Below are 18,350 nucleotides of genomic sequence, written 5' to 3'. Positions count from 1 at the left end.
CCAGGCATTCTGTGGTTCTGTGGCTGGAGTGGCCATGCTGATCACAACCTGTCTCTTCTGGAGCCAGGATGCACTGGGCAGGGACAGGGACATTTAGTCTGGATGTGCTCCTGTGTCGTTGTTGCCAGACTTGGGGTTCTCTTCCCCTCGTTCTGTACTAGCTGAGAGGTCCCCCAGGATTAGTGAAATCCTGCTCTGCAAATGCATGTAAGAGAGGAAAATCTCTGCAAGCAGCTTGGGCTCCAGTCCTTAAGGGGACTGAGCTGTGCTGATCATGTGCTTTGTGTCAGTATCTGCTCAGAGCTGGCTAAATCCCTCATTTAACACTCCTCAGGAGGATCTGCTGATTATGGCTGGGTTGTGGTGCCTGCTTTAAAGCTTTCTTCAGTGGGGAGCATCCCTGGAGGTGCTCAGCCAGGCTGAAAACACCGAAGCTGAGCACCTGAAACATCCAGTGTCCATGTCAGATGATAAGGAGGTCTCCAGGCTGGTCCTGGGTGGCACTCAACCTGCTCTGTGGCAGCTGTGTCCCAGCCTCATCTTCTCTTTAATAGCTCAGTGATTGCTCTGAAGCTTTGGGTAGGTTTGACTTTGTTTCAAATGCTCTCTTTGATCTCCTGCCTGTTCCTCTGTGAGTCCTTAGCTAAGTTTCTTGGGCGATGTCTGAAGTGACAGGATGGGAACTGCGGCAGGGGCAGCAGCAGGCTGAGTCCTGCAGCTCAGTGCTGCTGTCTGTGCCTCTCTGCCACACCTCCAGCATGGATGTGTCCTCTGGAGGGGGGGAGCTGTGCAGAATCTGCTTGGCTGCACTCTGAGCACGCTTTCAAAGAGGGTCAGGTTTGGCTTTGTAGTGGGAAAGGTCTGACTCATAGAACCACAGAGTTAGCAGGGTGGGAAGGGACCACAGGGATCAGCCAGTTCCAAACCCCCTGCTCTGGGCAGGGACACCTCACACTAGAGCAGGATCTGAGAGCCACATCCAGCCTGGCCTTAAGCACCTCCAGGGTTGGATCTTCTACCACAGAACATTAGGAGCTGGAAGAGACCTCCAAAGATCATCTAGTCCAGCACCTCACCTTTAACCACTGAGTGCAAAGGAGTTGTAACTAATGTCCAATGTAAACCCCTTTGGCAAAGTTTGGTGCCATTTCTTCTTATAGAATCATAGAATGAAGCAGGTTGGAAGAGACCTCCAAGATCATCCAGTCCAACCTAGCACCCAGCCCTATCCAGGCAACATCCACTCTTGTCCTGTCTTAGTTACTTGAGAGAAGAGATTGATCCCTACCTTGCTCCAACCTCCTTTCAGGTAGGTTTCTTCTACCACCTCCCTGTTCCAGTGTCTCCCCACCCTCCTGGATGTCCTGGTTGTGCACTTTTATGTGCAGGCAATGAGCAGGTGGGTGTCTTCCTGGCAGCTCTTCAGATCTCCTCCAGCTAGGCTGGAACCTGTATCTAATATCAGGCACAGTAACTCAGGGGGATTAGAATTAGGCTGGATGTTAGGGGGAAATCCTTTCTTGCAAGGCATGGGAACAGGCTGCCCAGGGAGCTGGTGGAGTCACCATGCTGGAGGTGTTCATGAAATGTGTGGATTCAGCACCTGGGCACAGTCTCCTCTCCAGATTGAGGCTCCCAGGTGACCTTCTTGTGGCCTTTCAGGATCTGAAGTGGGCTACAAGAAAGCTGGGGAGGGACTTTTTAGGCTGTCAGGGAGTGACAGGACTGGGGGGGATGGAACAAAGCTGGAAATGGGAAGAGTCAGAGTGGATGTTAGGAAGAAGTTGTTGAGCATGAGAGTGGTGAGAGCCTGGAAAGGGTTACCCAGGGAGGTGATGGAGACCTCATCCCTGGAGGTGTTTAAGGCCAGGCTGGCTGAGGCTGTGTGCAGCCTGCTCTAGTGTGAAGTGTCCCTGGGCATGGCAGGGGGGCTGGAACTGGCTGCTCCTTGTGGTCTCTTTCTGGGGGTTGTTCTTTAGTCTTGTGTTAGGTTTTAGTGCAGCAATTAACCCAATTGCCCTCCATAACCTTATTTCAGAGGCATCTTTCATAGAGTCATAGAATGCTTTGGGGCTGGAAGTGGTCTTGATCATCATCCAGTTTCAACCCCCCTGCTGTGGGCAAAGCCACCTCTCACTAGACCAAGCTGCACAAGGTCTCCTCCAGCCTGCTCTTCCACACCTCCTCTTGCTGTGTTTCACAAGTGCTGTGGTAGGGATGTTGAGTGCTGGAGTGAGCCTGGGAGCAGCTCTGAGGACCTCTGGTTAATTCTGTAGTGTTTTCCTGTCTGGAGCTGAGCTCAGGAGACTCCTTTTGGACATCAGCCCTTTCTGGAACAGCATTTCCAAAGCTCTGCCTTGCTGCTGTGTTTCTGCAGAGCAGTGAGTTAGGGGGAAGAAAGGCTGAAGGAATTCTTTCAGGAGCTCCTCTTCACTGCTGCTCACTTCAGTTCTTTCCTCATCATTACCTTCAGGTGCCCCTTCCCTCCCCATCACCCCTGGCTGCCTGCTAACTGCTTTCCAATCCTCATTAGAGCTCTGCCATGTGAGATCTGCTTTGTGCTCCCCTCTTGCTGCCAGTTATTTCCCACCACTGGCCAGCAGCACCTCTTAGCTTGTGCTGCTGTGTTCTTGAAGGTCACTCTGCCTGGTGGTTGCTTGGTGGAAAAACTCTTCTCTGTGCCTGCTTCTAATGAACCAACCTATTTCCTTTGCATCAAAGCAGCCTCTGATCCTTGGATAGCTGTCTTGGAGCTTTCAGCCTGTGTTTTCATCTCAGGCCTCAGCTGGTGTCTATTGAAGTCAATGGAGAGACTTTGGCTCCAAAGGGTTTGTGAATCAGGCTGGAGTGCACTGGCACTGAGGCAAGGATGTTCCTCCTGCCACCGTCCTGCAGCTCAGGAGGCCTGGCGTGGCAGCTGCTGCTTCCAGCAGTGCAGCTCGGTGGGATCCTCTTAGCAGGGATCTCTCCCTCCCTTGCCTTGCAGGGATCTCTCTCTATCTCTCCTTGCAGGGATCTCTCCCTCTGCCTTGCAGGGATCCTTATCTCCCTTGCCTTGCAGGGATCCTTCTCTCCCTTGCCTTGCAGGGATCTCTCTCTATCTCTCCTTGCAGGGATCTCTCCCTCTGCCTTGCAGGGATCCATCTCTCCCTTGTCTTGCAGGGATCCATCTCTCCCTTGCCTTGCAGGGATCCTTCTCTCCCTTGCCTTGCAGGGATCCATCTCTCCCTTGCCTTGCAGGGATCCATCTCTCCCTTGTCTTGCAGGGATCCCTTTCTCCCTTGCCTTGCAGGGATCACTCCCTCCCTTGCCTTGTAAGCATCCCTTCCTCCCTTGCCTTGCAGGGATCTCTCTCTCTCACCTTGCAGGGATCTTTCCCTCCCTTGCCTTGCAGGGATCTCTCTCTCTCACCTTGCAGGGATCTTTCCCTCCCTTGCCTTGCAAGGATCTCTCTCTATCACCTTGCCTTGCCAGGATCTTTCCTTCCACACACACTTTGCATCCCCCTGACTGCTGCAGGACTCCCTCCTCCTTCTCCCTCCTGCTGCCCAGCAGCCCTTTGCAGGGATCTGGTGGAGCAGATTGCCTGATGGCTGCAGGGAAGTGCTTTTCAGCTCACACTTGCCACTTCCTTTGGCCCGTGGGGTTTATTTTGTCTCTCTTTTTTCCTCCAGGCAGCAATTGCTGTTATTTACAGGCTGACAAGCATTAGCCTGCCCTGCTGCATGCGTGGGGCTGGAAGGCTGGAGGATGATTGTGTCTTGAAATAACTTCTCTCCTCACTAGGTAGAGCCTGGATAATCTAAGTGTGGAAGTTTGGGTTGCTTTTCCTGTGCAATGAATTAAGTTTCCTTATTGTCAGAGCCAGTTAACTAATGACTGCTTTATCTGCAGCATCCAGATGCTTTCTTCTTCCATGGTGATGTTTTCCATAGGAGTGGGAAAGAATAATAATGGGGGGAGGAGGAAAGGGGGTGGGGGGGAAGTGTACAAAGTGGCTTTTGAAATCTCTGTTTCAATGTCAGTTACATCTTTGTTGGGATCTGCTTCTTTTGACTGCTGCAGTTACAGCTCCTTTTTTTTTCCCCCTGCAGCATTTGTAGTGCTTTTAATTGGAAACAAATTCAGCTTTCAAACAGGAAAATGTAGCTTCAGCAGGAAAGAGCCTTCCTGCAAAAGCCTCTTTCTCTCAGAAGGTGCATTCTCTGGAGATAAGGTGCTGGAGAGCTCTGTCAGGAGCCAGAGCATCCCAGCTGAGGCAGCCAGCTTCAGGTTCTACCCGTGCTGGGATGCTGGTCCCTTGCTGCCTCCAGCCTCTGCCAGCTCCTTGGGATGCAGCAGCCTTTGTAGCTTGCTGCACAGTGCTTCAGGCTCTGATTTAATATGGATCTGCAGCAGGAAGAACAGGAATTTGTAGGTCAGTGAGCTGTTTCTTCCCTGATGGCAGGCAGCTGGCTCACTACTGGGAGTGCTTGGGATCCTGCTGGTAGTTGGGAGGCTTCCCTGGGGGGTGCAAATGATTTGGGAGCATCTCAAGTGCTGTTTTGAGGTTCAGCTTTGTGCACAGCAGCTTCTGCAGGGCAGTGCTGCACATGTTCTTGCCTGTTCAAGGCAAGGTTGGATGTGGCACTTGGTGCCATGGTCTAGCCTTGAGCTCTGTGGTAAAGGGTTGGACTTGATGATCTGTGAGGTCTCTTCCAATCCTAATAATAGTGTGATACTGTGATACATTGGCCTGGAGCTCTTTGGCAAGCTTTGCACTGCTGAAGTAACTGGGATGTTCTGGAAGAGAGGGAAGAAGGTGTTTAAAGATGGTCCAGAGCTCAGCACATATACCTGGTAGGGAAGGGCAGGCCTGGTCAGGGGCTGGAACAAGCTGTCCGGGGAGGTGGTGGAGTCCCCATCCCTGGAGGTGTTCAAGAAACCTGTGGACATGGCACCTGGGGACTTGGTTTCGTGGCCATGGGGGTGTTGGGTCAGTGCTTGGACTGATGGATCATAGAATCACAGAATGTCAGGGGCTGGAAGGGACCTCCAAAGCTCAGCCAGTCCAACCCCTGCCAGGGCAGGATCTCCTAGAGCAGATCACGCAGGAACACATCCAGGCAGGTTTTGAGTATCTCCAGAGAGGGAGACTCCACAGCCCCCCTGGGCAGCCTGTGCCAGGGCTCTGTTACCCTCACAGGGAAAAAAAATCCTCCTCATGGTTACATGGAACTTCCTCTGCCTCAGCTTCCACCACTGCCTCTTGGCCTAGCACTGGGCATCGTCCAGCAGAGCCTGGCTGCAGCCTCCTGCCACTCACAGAATGCATCTGGTTGGGAGAGACCCCAAAGATGATGCAGTCCAACCCTTGACTCAGCACTAAACCAAATCATTGCCAACCAAAACCATTATCTGAGTCTATTTCCTCTGGACCCCAGCTGAGGAGAGTAAGGTGCAGCCTCTTGGCTCTCACCAGCTAAAGTTTGAGTTGCCAGCATGACCTGAAGTCACAGCCTGGGCAGACACAGAGGCAGCAGAAGTTGCTTTTCCTTGCTGCCAGCTGCTTGCCCTTCCCCAGGGGGGGTGGGTGCTCAGCCAACCACTCCTCTGCCAGCAGCATGGCAGTGAGGGAGGCTTGAGTGACAAAGTGCAATGAAGGAGGCCTCATGACTTGTCCCTCTCCTGCTCCATTCAGTGGAACATGATTAGAGTCACTTCCTGGCTAATCTTATTTTGCCATGCATTAATATCATTAACTCTATTTGCTGGATAGTAGAGAGCACTTCATGAATATTCAGGTTAGCTTTTTTAGCCAAGGAAGATGATGCTCTTAGGCTGAAAATTACCTCTGATCATGTTTTAATTGTCCTTTTTTATCCCAACTTGTCCTTTGTTGTTGTTTAGTCACCTCTGAGGCAGAGAGGAACTGTGGTTGTGTGGATTTAATCTCAAGGGGTGAGGTGCAGGAAGACCTCTAATGTAGAGGGAAGTTGGAACTGGATGATCTTTAAGGTCTCTTCCAACCCAAACCATTCTGTGAATCTATGGACATGGGTGGGAAAAATCCCTGAAGGCTATAAAATGCAGGACCAAGGGCAAGGTCCTGCAGCTGGGTGGAGGCAATGCCAAGCACCAATCCAGGCTGGGCAGTGAGAGGCTGGAGAGCAGCCCTGAGGAGAGAGACTTGGGGGTGCTGCTGGAGCAGAAGCTCAACAGCAGCCAGCAGTGTGCACTTGCAGCCCTGAAAGCCAAGCAGAGGCTGGGCTGCAGCAGCAGCAGTGTGGCCAGCAGGGCCAGGGAGGGGATTCTCCCCCTCTGCTCTGCTCTGCTCTGCTCTGCTGAGACCCCACCTGGAGTCCTGCATCCAGCTCTGGAGCCCCTGGGACAAGAGGGCTGTGGAGATGCTGGAGAGTGTCCAGAGCAGGGCCAGGAGGATGCTCAGAGGCTGCAGCAGCTCTGCTGTGAGCACAGCCTGAAAGAGTTGGGGCTGTGCAGGCTGGAGCAGAGGAGGCTCCCAGGGGACCTTCTTGTGGCCTGCCAGCATCTGAAAGGGGGCTACAAAAAAGCTGGGGAGGGACTTTTGAGGGTGTGAGGGAGTGTCAGGAGTGGGGGGAATAGAGCAAAGGTGGAGGTGGGGAGAGTGAGGCTGGAGGTGAGGAGGAAGTTGTTGAGCAGGAGGGTGGTGAGAGGCTGGCAGGGGCTCTCTTTCCCAGAGAGAGAGGTCAGGCACTGGAAGGAGCTGCCCAGGGAGGTGCTGGAGTCACCAACCCTGGATGTGTGTAAGGGTCATGTGGATGTGGTGCTCGGGGCTATGGTTTAAGGTGAATCTTGTAGAGCAGGGTTCTGGGTTGGACTTGGTGATCCCGAGGGGCTTTGCCAGCCTGGATGCTTCTGTGGTTCTGCCTCCTGCTCTTCTCTGGCAGCAGCAGACTGAAGCTGGCCCAGCCTAAGGCAGGGTCTGGCCAGCTGGAGGGAGAGAGATCAGCGACTTCACTTAGAGGTGCTTCCAGAAGATGTCTCTGCCTTCCCATTGTGTTTTCTCCTCTTCAGAAACCTACCTCATGGCATTTTCTGTGTGGCTCTGCCACCGTTTGAGCTGCTTGAGGATGCACAGAGGGGGCTCCGTCTGCAGAGGTGCGCAGGGCGAGGAGGGAGCTGCATCCTTGTGTCAGAATCTGTCTGCGGGAGCTGATAGCAGCCCTGCTTTACACTGCTCACCCTTATCTACAACTTCAAAGCCAAAGAGCTGAGACATTTGCACAGCTGGTGCAGTACTTTGAAAGCTCTCTTTCTCCTGGGCTTGCTTTGTGGGGCCCATTCACTGCTGCTGCCTTACATTGCCAAGTGGCGTTGAGGATGCCGAGCGCTGGGGTTTCAGATGTCACCTCTTTGAAACCAGCTTCTTTTTTTGCCTGCTGGCTTTTCCCCTTCCCCAGCTTGGCTGCAGCTGCTTCCCATCTGCAAGCAGGTGCTGCTTCACCTGCCTTCGGGTCCTGGAGCTGCTGCTGGGTGTGTGCTGCAGGTGCGGGTCACAGCTGAGAGCTTCATCTGGGTGCTGCGCTCATCTCTGCTGTGCAGATTGATTTGGTGGCTGCCTGGTGCTGAGGTACCTCATGTTCTGCAATTAAAGTGCAACCCCCTGCTAATTTGCATTCTATTCTAATCCATTAAGGTGGGAAGGATTGCATTTAGCACGGTTTGGAGTGTCAGTTAGAGCTCTTTGGCAATTTTCAGGTGCATCCAGTTCTGGGGCCCATATTACAAGATGTGGAGATGCTGGAGAGTGTCCAGAGCAGGGCCAGGAGGATGCTCAGAGGCTGCAGCAGCTCTGCTGTGAGCCCAGCCTGAAAGAGTTGGGGCTGTGCAGGCTGGAGCAGAGGAGGCTCCCAGGTGACCTTCTTGTGGCCTGACAGCATCTGAAGAGGGCTCCAAAAAAGCTGTGGAGGGACTTTTGAGGCTGTGAGGGAGTGTCAGGAGTGGGGGGAATGGAGCAGAGCTGGAGGTGGGGAGAGTGAGGCTGGAGGTGAGGAGGAAGTTGTTGAGCAGGAGAGTGGTGAGAGGCTGGAATGGGTTGCCCAGGGAGGTGGTTGAGGCCCCATGGCTGGAGGTGTTTGAGGCCAGGCTGGCTGAGGCTGTGTGCAGCCTGCTCTAGGGTAGGGTGTCCCTGGGCATGGCAGGGAGGCTTGGAACTGTCTGGTCCTTGTGGTCCCTTCCAACCCTGCTTCTGTGATTCTTGCTCATCTCTAGGAACAGTCAAGCAGATGAAAGCCAGGGCAGAGATTTCCATGCAGAGGCTGCTTTAGGAGCCATTTGGCTACTGAGGGCAGTGTGTGGCATTTGCTTGGTTTCTGCCTTTTTAAGTGCTTCTTACTGTTGTTTGTTTGGGTTTGGTTTATTTTACATGCACCTTGTTGGCTCTGCTTCAAAACCCAGAGGTTTTCCTCCTGCCCTGGGAGGTGCTGCCACCAATGGAGCTTGGCACAGAGTTTTCTGTCTCACCAGCTGCTAAACTCCAGCCTGGCCTGCAAGTCTGTTATTAAATACAGACTCTTAATCTAAATATCTTGCCTCTTAATGTCTCTGATGTCTCTTGTACAAAGAAGATCTAATCAACCTGCCCAGAGCCCAGACAGGGGAAAGGAAATTGTGGGTTTAGTTTCATCTGGCTACACAAATTGAATCATAGAATCACAGAACCAAGCAGGTTGGAGGAGAGCTCCAAGCTCAGACAGCCCAACCTAGCACCCAGCCCTGCCCAACCAACCAGACCATGGCACTCAGTGCCCCAGCCAGGCTTGGCAAAAACACCTCCAGCCACAGCCACTCCACCACCTCCCTGGGCAGCCCATTCCAATGCCAATCACTCTCTGCCAACAACTTCCTCCTAACATCCAGCCCCAGCCTGCCCTGGCACAGCTTGAGGCTGTGTCCCCTTGTTCTGTTGCTGCTTGCCTGGCAGCAAAGCCCAACCCCACCTGGCTACAGCCTCCCTGCAGGCAGCTGCAGACAGCAATGAGCTCTGCCCTGAGCCTCCTCTGCTGCAGGCTGCACCCCCCCAGCTCCCTCAGCCTCTCCTCACAGGGCTGTGCTCCAGGCCCCTCCCCAGCCTTGCTGCCCTTCTCCAAACACCTTCCAGCACCTCAACATCTCTCTTGACTTGAGGAGCCCAGAACTGGACACAGCACTGCAGGTGTGTCCTGAGCAGTGCTGAGCACAGGGGCAGAAGAACCTCCCTTGTCCTGCTGCCCACACTGCTCCTGAGCCAGCCCAGGATGCCATTGGCTCTGCTGCCCACCTGGGCACACTGCTGGCTCATCTTCAGCTACTATTCACCAGCACCCCCAGCTCCCTCTCTGCCTGGCTGCTCTCAGCCACTCTGGCCCCAGCCTGTAGTGCTGCTTGGGGTTGTTGTGACCAGAGTGCAGAACCAGGGGAGGATTAGGTTGGACAGGAGGAGGAGTTTCTTCCCTCAAAGGGTTGGAAATCCTGGAACAGGCTGCCCAGGGAAGTGGAGACACCACCTCTGAAGGGATTTAAAAGCCATGGAGATGTGGTGGGGAGGGACATGGTTTAGTGGTGCTCTGGCACTGAGGAGTTAATGGTTGGGCTTGGTGATCTTAAAGGTCTTTTCCGACCCAAACCATTCTGTGGTTCAGCATTTTGCTGCTGCTTCCTGGCAGGGTTTAGTGTTGTCCTGGCAGGTCAGGATCTCTTTAGCTCTTGCTGAGCTTGGTTGTGACAGTTTTGGCTGCTGTACAAGAGGGATGTTTTGATTCTTTCTCACAGGGCCTTTTCGTGGGGCTGGATTTATAGCAGGAGTCAGGAAGATGCCAGAGCATCAGTACCTAGCAGAGGAGTAGTAACAGAACGTTGTCAGCAGCTAACCTCTGATGAATGCCTTCCTGGCTACAGTGAGCTGGAATTTTCCCAGATTCTGGAAAACCAGAGGGGCAGTGGTGCTGCACTGATGTGCTTCTGTGTAAAGGGTGGTTCCTGCCTCGTAGAAATCCAACAGGGTGAAGCACAAGCAGCTGCTTCCCTGCCCCCAGGATTTGCCAGGTGCCAGGACACTGCTCCGAGTTCCCTTTTTCCTACTGCCCTGAAAACCTGATCAGCCTTCTCCACCGTGCTGGATTGGTGCTTCCCTCCAGAGGAGGCCACAAAGATGAGCCAAGGGGACACAGCCTCAAGTTGTGCCAGGGCAGGTTGAGGCTGGATGTTGTTAGGAAGTTGTTGTCAGAGAGAGTGATTGGCATTGGAATGGGCTGCCCAGGGAGGTGGTGGAGTGGCTGTGGCTGGAGGTGCTTTAGCCAAGCCTGGCTGGGGCACTTAGTGCCATGGTCTGGTTGGTTGGGCAGGGCTGGGTGCTAGGTTGGGCTGGCTGAGCTTGGAGCTCTCTTCCAACCTGCTTGATTCTATGACAGGCTGAGGAGAAGACTCCAGGGCAACCTTAGAGCTGCCTGCCAGTGTCAATGGGTCCTACAGTAAGGATGCAGAGGATTCATGAGGGTGTCTGGAGACAGGGCAAGGGAGAATGGTTTGGAGCTGAGGGAGAGCAGGGTTAGAGTGGAGCTGAGGAAGAAGTTCAGTGTGAGGGTGGTGAGACTCTGGCACAGGCTGCCCAGGGAGGCTGTGGCTGCCTCCTCCCTGGGGTTGTTCAAAGCCAGTTTGGATGAGCCTTGAGCAGCTGAGTCTAGCTGAGAGGGGTCCCTGCTCATAGCAGGGAGGGTTGGAATAGATCTCTCTGAAGTGCCTTCCAGCCTGATTCCCAGATGGAGCACGGGGGAAATACCCCTCACTGAGTGCTTTGCTTTATCCCTTTATCCCTGCACTCCCTAAATTAATTTTTATCATCATCTTTTAAACGATGGAGCAGTCCAAATTAGCTCCTGTAGTCAGAATTACCTGCATTAAAGAGCTCCCTTAGAAAAAGAGAAAGCAGAGAAGTAATTAATTGCTTCAATTATTATAATGGGGCTTAGCTGGTGGCTTTTTTTCCCTCCCCCCTGTTGGAAAAACCTGGTTTTGATAACTCAGCTGTTCTTAAAAGGGGGGGAAATAAAAGTGCTTCGGGCTTGAAGCTGGCATGAAGGGATTCTTTTTGCAGTCAGGTTGTTCCCTCTGTAATGGAGCAGAATAATTAACACCATTGATCCTGGAGTGCTGCCCTGTGCTCCAAACAGGGATGGGAGGCAGCACTCAGAGAGGAATGAGTCCTTCTCTCCTTCTCTCCGTCTCTTTTCCTCTCCTTCTCTCTCTCTGTCTCTCCTTCTCTCTCTCTCTCTCTCTCCTTCTTTCCCTCTCTCCTTCTTTCCCTCTCCCCTTCTTTCCCTCTCCCCTTCTTTCCCTCTCCCCTTCTTTCCCTCTCCCCTTCTTTCCCTCTCCCCTTCTTTCCCTCTCCCCTTCTTTCCCTCTCCCCTTCTTTCCCTCTCCCCTTCTTTCCCTCTCCCCTTCTTTCCCTCTCCCCTTCTTTCCCTCTCCCCTTCTTTCCCTCTCCCCTTCTTTCCCTCTCCCCTTCTTTCCCTCTCCCCTTCTTTCCCTCTCCCCTTCTTTCCCTCTCCCCTTCTTTCCCTCTCCCCTTCTTTCCCTCTCCCCTTCTTTCCCTCTCCCCTTCTTTCCCTCTCCCCTTCTTTCCCTCTCCCCTTCTTTCCCTCTCCCCTTCTTTCCCTCCCTCTCTCCTTTCTCTCCCTCTCTTCTTTCTTTCACTCCTTCTCTCCCTTCTTTCTCTCCCTCTTCCTCCCTTTCTCTCTCTCTTTCTTTTCTTGTCAGAGGTGCTTCTTTTGACTTAGTAAACCCCCCTTGGCTTCTGCAGAGCCACACTGGGTTTTCTGCAGACTTTAAGTCAAAGAGAAGGGAAAATTAAAGGAGGAGCAGCTGAGGGAGCTGAGGTCGTTTGGTCTGGAGAGGAGGAGGCTGAGAGGAGACCTCATTCTTCTCTACATCTTCCCGAAAGGAGGTTGGAATGAGGTGGGGTTGGGCTCTTCTCCTTGTTAGCAGGTGACAGAGTGAGAGGAAAGGGCCTGGACTTCTGCCAGGGGAAGGTTAGCTTGGAGAGGAGGAGCAGTTTCTTTGCTGCAAGAGTGCTCAGGGATCGGCAGAGGCTGCCCAGGGAGGTGGTGGAGTGCCCATCCCTGGGGGTGTTCAAGAAGTGTGTGTCCATGGCACTTGGGGGCATGGTTTAATGGCTGTGGTGGTGTTAGGCTGATGCTGGACTTGATCTCAGAGGTGTTCAAGAGCTTCTCTGACCAGAGCAATTCTGTGATTCTATGAAGGAAGTTTCAAAGCAGTCTGCAATGGCCATGGTGGTCTTAGGGTGACCTTAGAGGGCTTTGCCAATGGAAACAACTCCATGACTCAATGAGTGAGTGCCTGGCTGGTGAAAACCTGCTGTGTGTGAGTGGATGAGCACCTGCAGAAGTGGTAGAAAGATGTCCAAGCACTTGCTTCAAGCCTTCACAGAGTCATCCAGCTTCTACCCATTGCCCCTCATCCTATCACCCACTACTCCAGGTGGGCTCTCAGGAGAGCAGAGCAGGAGAGTAACCTCCCTCATCTTGCAGGGTAGAAGATGTCAGCTCACAGATTTAGTGGCTCCTTAGACTCTTCCAGGCAAAGCCCTCTTGAACTGAAATCTAATCCAGCCGAGTGAGAGTGCCTTGAGCAGGCTGCAGGCTCTGCCGTGGGTGCTCTAAACAATGTAAAGCTCAGAATGGGTTGTTAATGGCACTGCATTGATTGAGGGGGCAGAAAGTTCATCTGAACTGTGGCTAATTCTGGTCGTTTCCTTGCAAATGTGACTGCTGTGCAGCTGTAATTGCTGCACCAAGCAGCAATGCTATCAACTGTTGCCATCCATCACTGTGCTCAGCCCGGGAGCTGCGAGGTTGCTTTGTGAGGCCACTGGTTCCATCAGCTCCTCTGATGCCTGGGCTTGATTTACCACTCAGCTTCTGCAGGGGAGCTGCCTGAGTCTGCATCAGACAGGTGGGGGTTCATGAAATGACAGCCTGGCTGCAGCCCAGGATGCTCTTGGCCTGCTTGCTGCAAGGTGACATTGCTGGCTTGTGTGCAGATCAGCCAGCAAGGACCCTCAAGCCTTCCTCTGCCAAGCTGCTTTCAGGCCACTGAGCCTCAGCTTGGATGGATGCATGCAGTTAGTCCTCCCCTGGGGCAGGGCTTGGTGTTCCCCTGTCAGCTTCATAGAAGCATAGAATGGTTTAGGTTGGAAGGGACCTCAAAGCTCAGCCAGCTCCAACCTCCTGCCATAGGCAAGGACACCTCCCACTGGAGCAGGTCACTCAAGGCCTCATCCAACCTGGCCTTGAACACTTCCAGGGAGGTTGGGGAGCACAGAAGCACCCAATGTGATCAAAGATCACATTGGGTGCTTCTGTGCTCCCCAACCTCCCTGGGCAACCTGTGCCAGGGTCTCACCACCCTCACTGCAAAGAACCCTTTCCTGACATCCAGTGTCAATCTCCCCTCTGCCACTTCAAACTCATTCCTCCTCCTCCTCCTCCTCTCATTACCAGATCTTGTCAATAGTCCCTCCCCAGCCCTCCTGTAGGTCCCCATTCAGATCCTGGAAGGCCACTCCAAGGTCTCCTCCAAGCCTTTTCTTCTCCAGGCTGCAGAGCCCCAACTCTCTCAGCCTGTGCTCAGAGCAGAGCTGCTGCAGCCCTCTCAGCATCTTTGGTGGCCTCCTCTGGACTGGCTCCAACAGTTCCAAGTCCTGCTTCTGCTGAGGGCTCCAGCACTGCACCCTGGATTCCAGTTAGAGTAGAATCACAGAATGCAGTGGGCTGGAAGGGACCTCCAAAGGTCATCTAATGCAACCTCCCTGCAGTAAGCAGGGATGTGCCCAAACAGATCAGGTTGCTCTGAGCTCCATCAAGCCTGATCTTGAGTGTGTCCTCTCCAGGCTCTCTGTTGCAGTGTTCCACCCCCCTCATGGTGAGGAATTTCTTGCTCAGATCCAGTCTAAACCTGCTCTCTCTCAGCTTGAAACCATTGCCCCTTGTGCTGCCTCTAGACACCTGATGGGAGGTGTCTCTGCAGCCTTCCTGTAGGATCCCTTCAGAGAAGGGTGACAAAGGTGTTGAGAGGCCTGGAACAGAAACCCTGTGAGGAGAGGCTGAGGGAGCTGGGGGTGTGCAGCCTGCAGCAGAGGAGGCTCAGGGCAGAGCTCATTGCTGCCTGCAGCTGCCTGCAGGGAGGCTGCAGCCAGGTGGGGTTGGGCTCTGCTGCCAGGCAGCCAGGGACAGAAGAAGGGGACACAGCCTGAAGCTGTGGCAGGGCAGGTTGAGGCTGGATGTTGTTAGGAAGTTGTTGTCAGAGAGAGTGATTGGCATTGGAATGGGCTGCCCAGGGAGGTGGTGGAGTGGCTGTGGCTGGAGGTGTTTTGGCCAAGCCTGGCTGGGGCACTTAGTGCCATGGTCTGGTTGGTTGGGCAGGGGTGGGTGCTAGGTTGTGCTGGCTGAGCTTGGAGCTCTCTGCCAGCCTGCTTGACTCTATGATTTAGCTATTGGAGAGCAGCTCCAAGGTCCCCTCTAGAGCCTTCTCTTTCATTTCTGAAGGCACAAGCAGCTCTGGCCCCACACCTACTGCTGGGTGCAGCTGGGGGGGTATTTTTATCGACAGAGAGCACACTCAGTGTCTGCTGCCTTTCTCTGGGTGCTGTCACAGGGTGCTGAGCTGCAGCCTGAGTGCTGTGTCTCAGGGTCTGTGGTCTGAGCAAGCAGCTGGAGGTGCAGTCTGCTCCGGTGACACAGTTCATGCCAGGCGAGGAGCCTGAGCAGAAGAGAGGCAGATTGATCTCCTCTGAGGATCTGGAAGAGAAACTCTTAGAGTGGTGAAGAGCACACAGAAGGCAAGTTTCAAAAGTAAGAGGTGAAAAAAATACATCTCTGCTCAAGTCAGAGCCACTGGCAGAGCTTTCAAGCAGTGCTCAGCTGCGGCGGCTGGCAGAGCTGACGCTGTAAGGTCACCTGCACAGCCTGCTGGCAAGGGACGTTTTGCCCTTGTGCAGTTCTGCTGCTGCTGTCTTGGCAGCTTGGCTGTGGCCTCTCAGGTGGTACAGACCTCTTCATCTTCCCAAGGAAGCACTCTCAGTGATGCTCTGGTCATTGGAGGGAAGACACCAGCCCAAGGTCCTGCAGCAAACCTATTCTAGAGCCTCACCATCCTGGTACTGCAGAACTTCTTCCTCAGCTCCAGTCTGGCCCTGCTCTGCCTCAGCTTCAAACCATTCTCCCTTGGCCTGTCTCTAGGCACCCTCAGGAAAAGTCTCTCTGCAGCCTGCCAGCAGGATCCCTTCAGCTGTTGGAAGCCATCTCTAAGGTCCACCCAGAACCTTCTCTTCTCCAGGCTGCTCACCCTCACCTGTCCTCACAGCAGAGCTGCTCCAGCCCTTGGCTTATCTTTGTGGCCTCCTCTCACCTCACTCCAGCAGCTCTGTGTCCTTCTGATGTTGGGGACACCAGAACTAGGCACAATATTGGAGGTGAGGTCTCAGCAGAGCAAAGTGGCAGAACCCCCTCTCTTGCCCTGCTGCCCACACTCCCCTAGAATCATAGACTCAAGCAGGCTGGAAGAGAGCTCCAAGCTCAGCCAGCACAACCTAGCACCCAGCCCTGCCCAACCAACCAGACCATGGCACTAAGTGCCCCAGCCAGGCTTGGCCAAAACACCTCCAGCCACAGCCACTCCATCACCTCCCTGGGCAGCCCATTCCAATGCCAATCACTCTCTCTGACAACAACTTCCTAACAACATCCAGCCCAGGACACTGTTTCCTTGATGAGCTACAGGAGTGCATCAATTGAATTATTAATGAATAGAACTATTTCTGTGATTAATTAATTAACAGAAATAGATCTCTGTGCATCCTCTTTTGTTCTTTGCTGTTCCAGGAAGCAAAGATTTTTTTCTCTCTTTCTCTCTCTTTCTCTCTCTTTCTCTCCTTCTCTCTCTTTCTCTGTCCTTCTCTGTCCTTCTCTCTCTTTCTCTCTCTTTCTCTCTCTTTCTCTCTCTTTCTCTCTCTTTCTCTCTCTTTCTCTCTCTTTCTCTCTCTTTCTCTCTCTTTCTCTCTCTTTCTCTCCTTCTCTCTCTTTCTCTCTCTTTCTCTCCTTCTCTCTCTTTCTCTCTTCTTCTATCTCCTTCTCTGTCTTTCTCTCTTTCTCTCTCTTTCTCTCCTTCTCTCTCTTTCTCTCTTCTTCTATCTCCTTCTCTGTCTTTCTCTCTTTCTCTTTCTCTCTCTCTCTCTTTCTCTCTTTCTTTTTCTCCCTCTCTTTGTTTCTCTTTCTTTTTCTCTTTCCCTCCATTTCCCCCTCTCCTTCCTTGAACTGATAGTGGAACTGGCCTGTCTCAGCAGTGGTGTGACCAGCAGCAGTAGGGAGGTGCTCATGCCCCTGTACTCATCACTCCTGAGCCCACACCTCCAGCACTGTGTCCAGTTTTGGGTCAGCACAGTATGGGAGGGACTCTGAGGTGCTGGAGGTGGTGCAGAGAAGGGTGATGAGGCTGGGGAGAGGTCTGGAGTGGCTGAGGGAGCTGGGGGTGTTTAGTGTGGAGAAGAGGAGGCTGAGAGGGGACCTTATTGCCCTCTACAACTACATAACAGGAGGTCATAGTGAGGCTGGAGCTGGCCTCTTCTCCCCAGCCACTAATGATAGGAGAAGAGGAAATGGCCTCAAGTTGTGTCAGGGGAGGTTTGGGTTGGCTGTTGGGAGGAAGTTCTTTCCTGAGCAGGTGCTCAGGCACTGGCACAGGCTGCCCAGGGAGGTGGTGGAGTCACCATCCCTGGAGGGGTTTAAAAGGAGAGTGGATGTGATGCTTGAGGCTATGGTCTGGTGATGAAGGCTGCTGGGATGAAGGTTGGACTGGATGCTCCTGGTGGTCCTTTCCAACCCTAGCAGTTCACAGTGCTGAGATGTGCTGAGGGCTTTGGGTTAGTCAGGGACTTGTCAGTGTGACACTAATGCCTGGACTCGAGGAGCTTGAAGGGCTTCTCCCATCTGATCTGTGGTTCTGTGCCAAACCCATGGTTTGGGCAAGCAAACAACGTGTGCAGGGCACTGAATGGTGCCTTCCCTGCTGCTTGTGGCCTCCTGAATGGCAGCCTGCTGCAGTGTCTGTATTCCCTGTAGCAAATAAATGCCTGTTTTAAGCATGTGCTGCATGCTGATACCCTCTGCTAGGTTAGGCAGTGTCTTTCCCCCCCCCAGAGAGCTCCTGCTCTCCTCTGTCTGCCCACTGCAGGACACCTGCCCTGGCTTTACGTGAGGGGCTGGGGAGAGCAGTGTGAATTTCACCCCTCTGAAGGATGAATCCTGGGGAAAGGGAAAATTGAGTCTGTCAAAGTGCTGCTCTAATTTCACTTCTCATCACTTAGCACCTGCCTTTGCCTTTTTTTTTTTGCTGTCCTGTTTTGGTGGCTCTCTTTCACTGAAGGAAACAGATGGGTCTGCAGCGTGCTGCAATCTTTTGAGGACCTGTTTCATTGTCTTCACTCCAAGTCTGGACTGAAGATGACCTCTCACTAAGGACTGCAAGGTCAATAGGCATCATCTGTGATGCACAGAGGGTTGGAGCAGTTCTCCTCTGAGGACAGGTTGAAAGACTTGAGGCTGATCAGCTTGGAAAAAGGCTCTGGGGAGACCTTGGAGCTGCAGTTCAATGTCTGAAGGGGATCTGTGGGAAGCCTGGGGTGGTCGAGGCAATGCCAAGCACAAACCCAGGCTGGGAAGGGACTGGCTGGAGAGCAGCCCTGAGGAGAGGGACTTGGGGGTGCTGCTGGAACAGAAGCTCAAAAGCAGCCAGCAGTGTGCACTTGCAGCCCAGAGAGCCAAGCAGAGCCTGGGCTGCAGCAGCAGAAGTGTGGCCAGCAGGAACAGGGAGGGGATTCTCCCCCTCTGCTCTGCTCTGCTGAGATCCCACCTGGAGTCCTGCATCCAGTTCTGGAGCCCCTGGGACAAGAGGGCTATGGAGATGCTGGAGAGTGTCCAGAGCAGGGCCAGGAGGATGCTGAGAGGCTGCAGCAGCTCTGCTGTGAGCACAGCCTGAAAGAGTTGGGGCTGTGCAGGCTGGAGCAGAGGAGGCTCCCAGGTGACCTTCTTGTGGCCTTCCAGGATCTGAAGGGGGCTCCAAAAAAAGCTGGGGAGGGACTTTTGAGGCTGTGAGGGAGTGTCAGGACTGGGGGGAATGGAGCAAAGGTGGAGGTGGGGAGAGTGAGGCTGGAGGTGAGGAGGAAGTTGTTGAGCAGGAGAGTGGTGAGAGGCTGGAATGGGTTGCCCAGGGAGGTGGTTGAGGCCCCATGGCTGGAGGTGTTTGAGGCCAGGCTGGCTGAGGCTGTGTGCAGCCTGCTC

At 53.5% G+C, this 18,350-nt stretch overlaps 1 protein-coding gene across 1 annotated transcript in view; it reads left to right on the top strand.

Annotated features, from left to right (window-relative positions):
- The window catches only part of CSMD2 (CUB and Sushi multiple domains 2), a 439,963-nt gene that overhangs the window by 153,022 nt on the left and 268,591 nt on the right, over positions 1-18,350 (top strand). The gene's annotated exons all lie outside the window — the stretch shown is intronic.

This window comes from Pogoniulus pusillus, chromosome 37, assembly GCF_015220805.1.
Source record: "Pogoniulus pusillus isolate bPogPus1 chromosome 37, bPogPus1.pri, whole genome shotgun sequence".
NCBI lineage: Eukaryota > Metazoa > Chordata > Aves > Piciformes > Lybiidae > Pogoniulus > Pogoniulus pusillus.
This window is presented reverse-complemented; position numbering and strand designations above follow the sequence as displayed.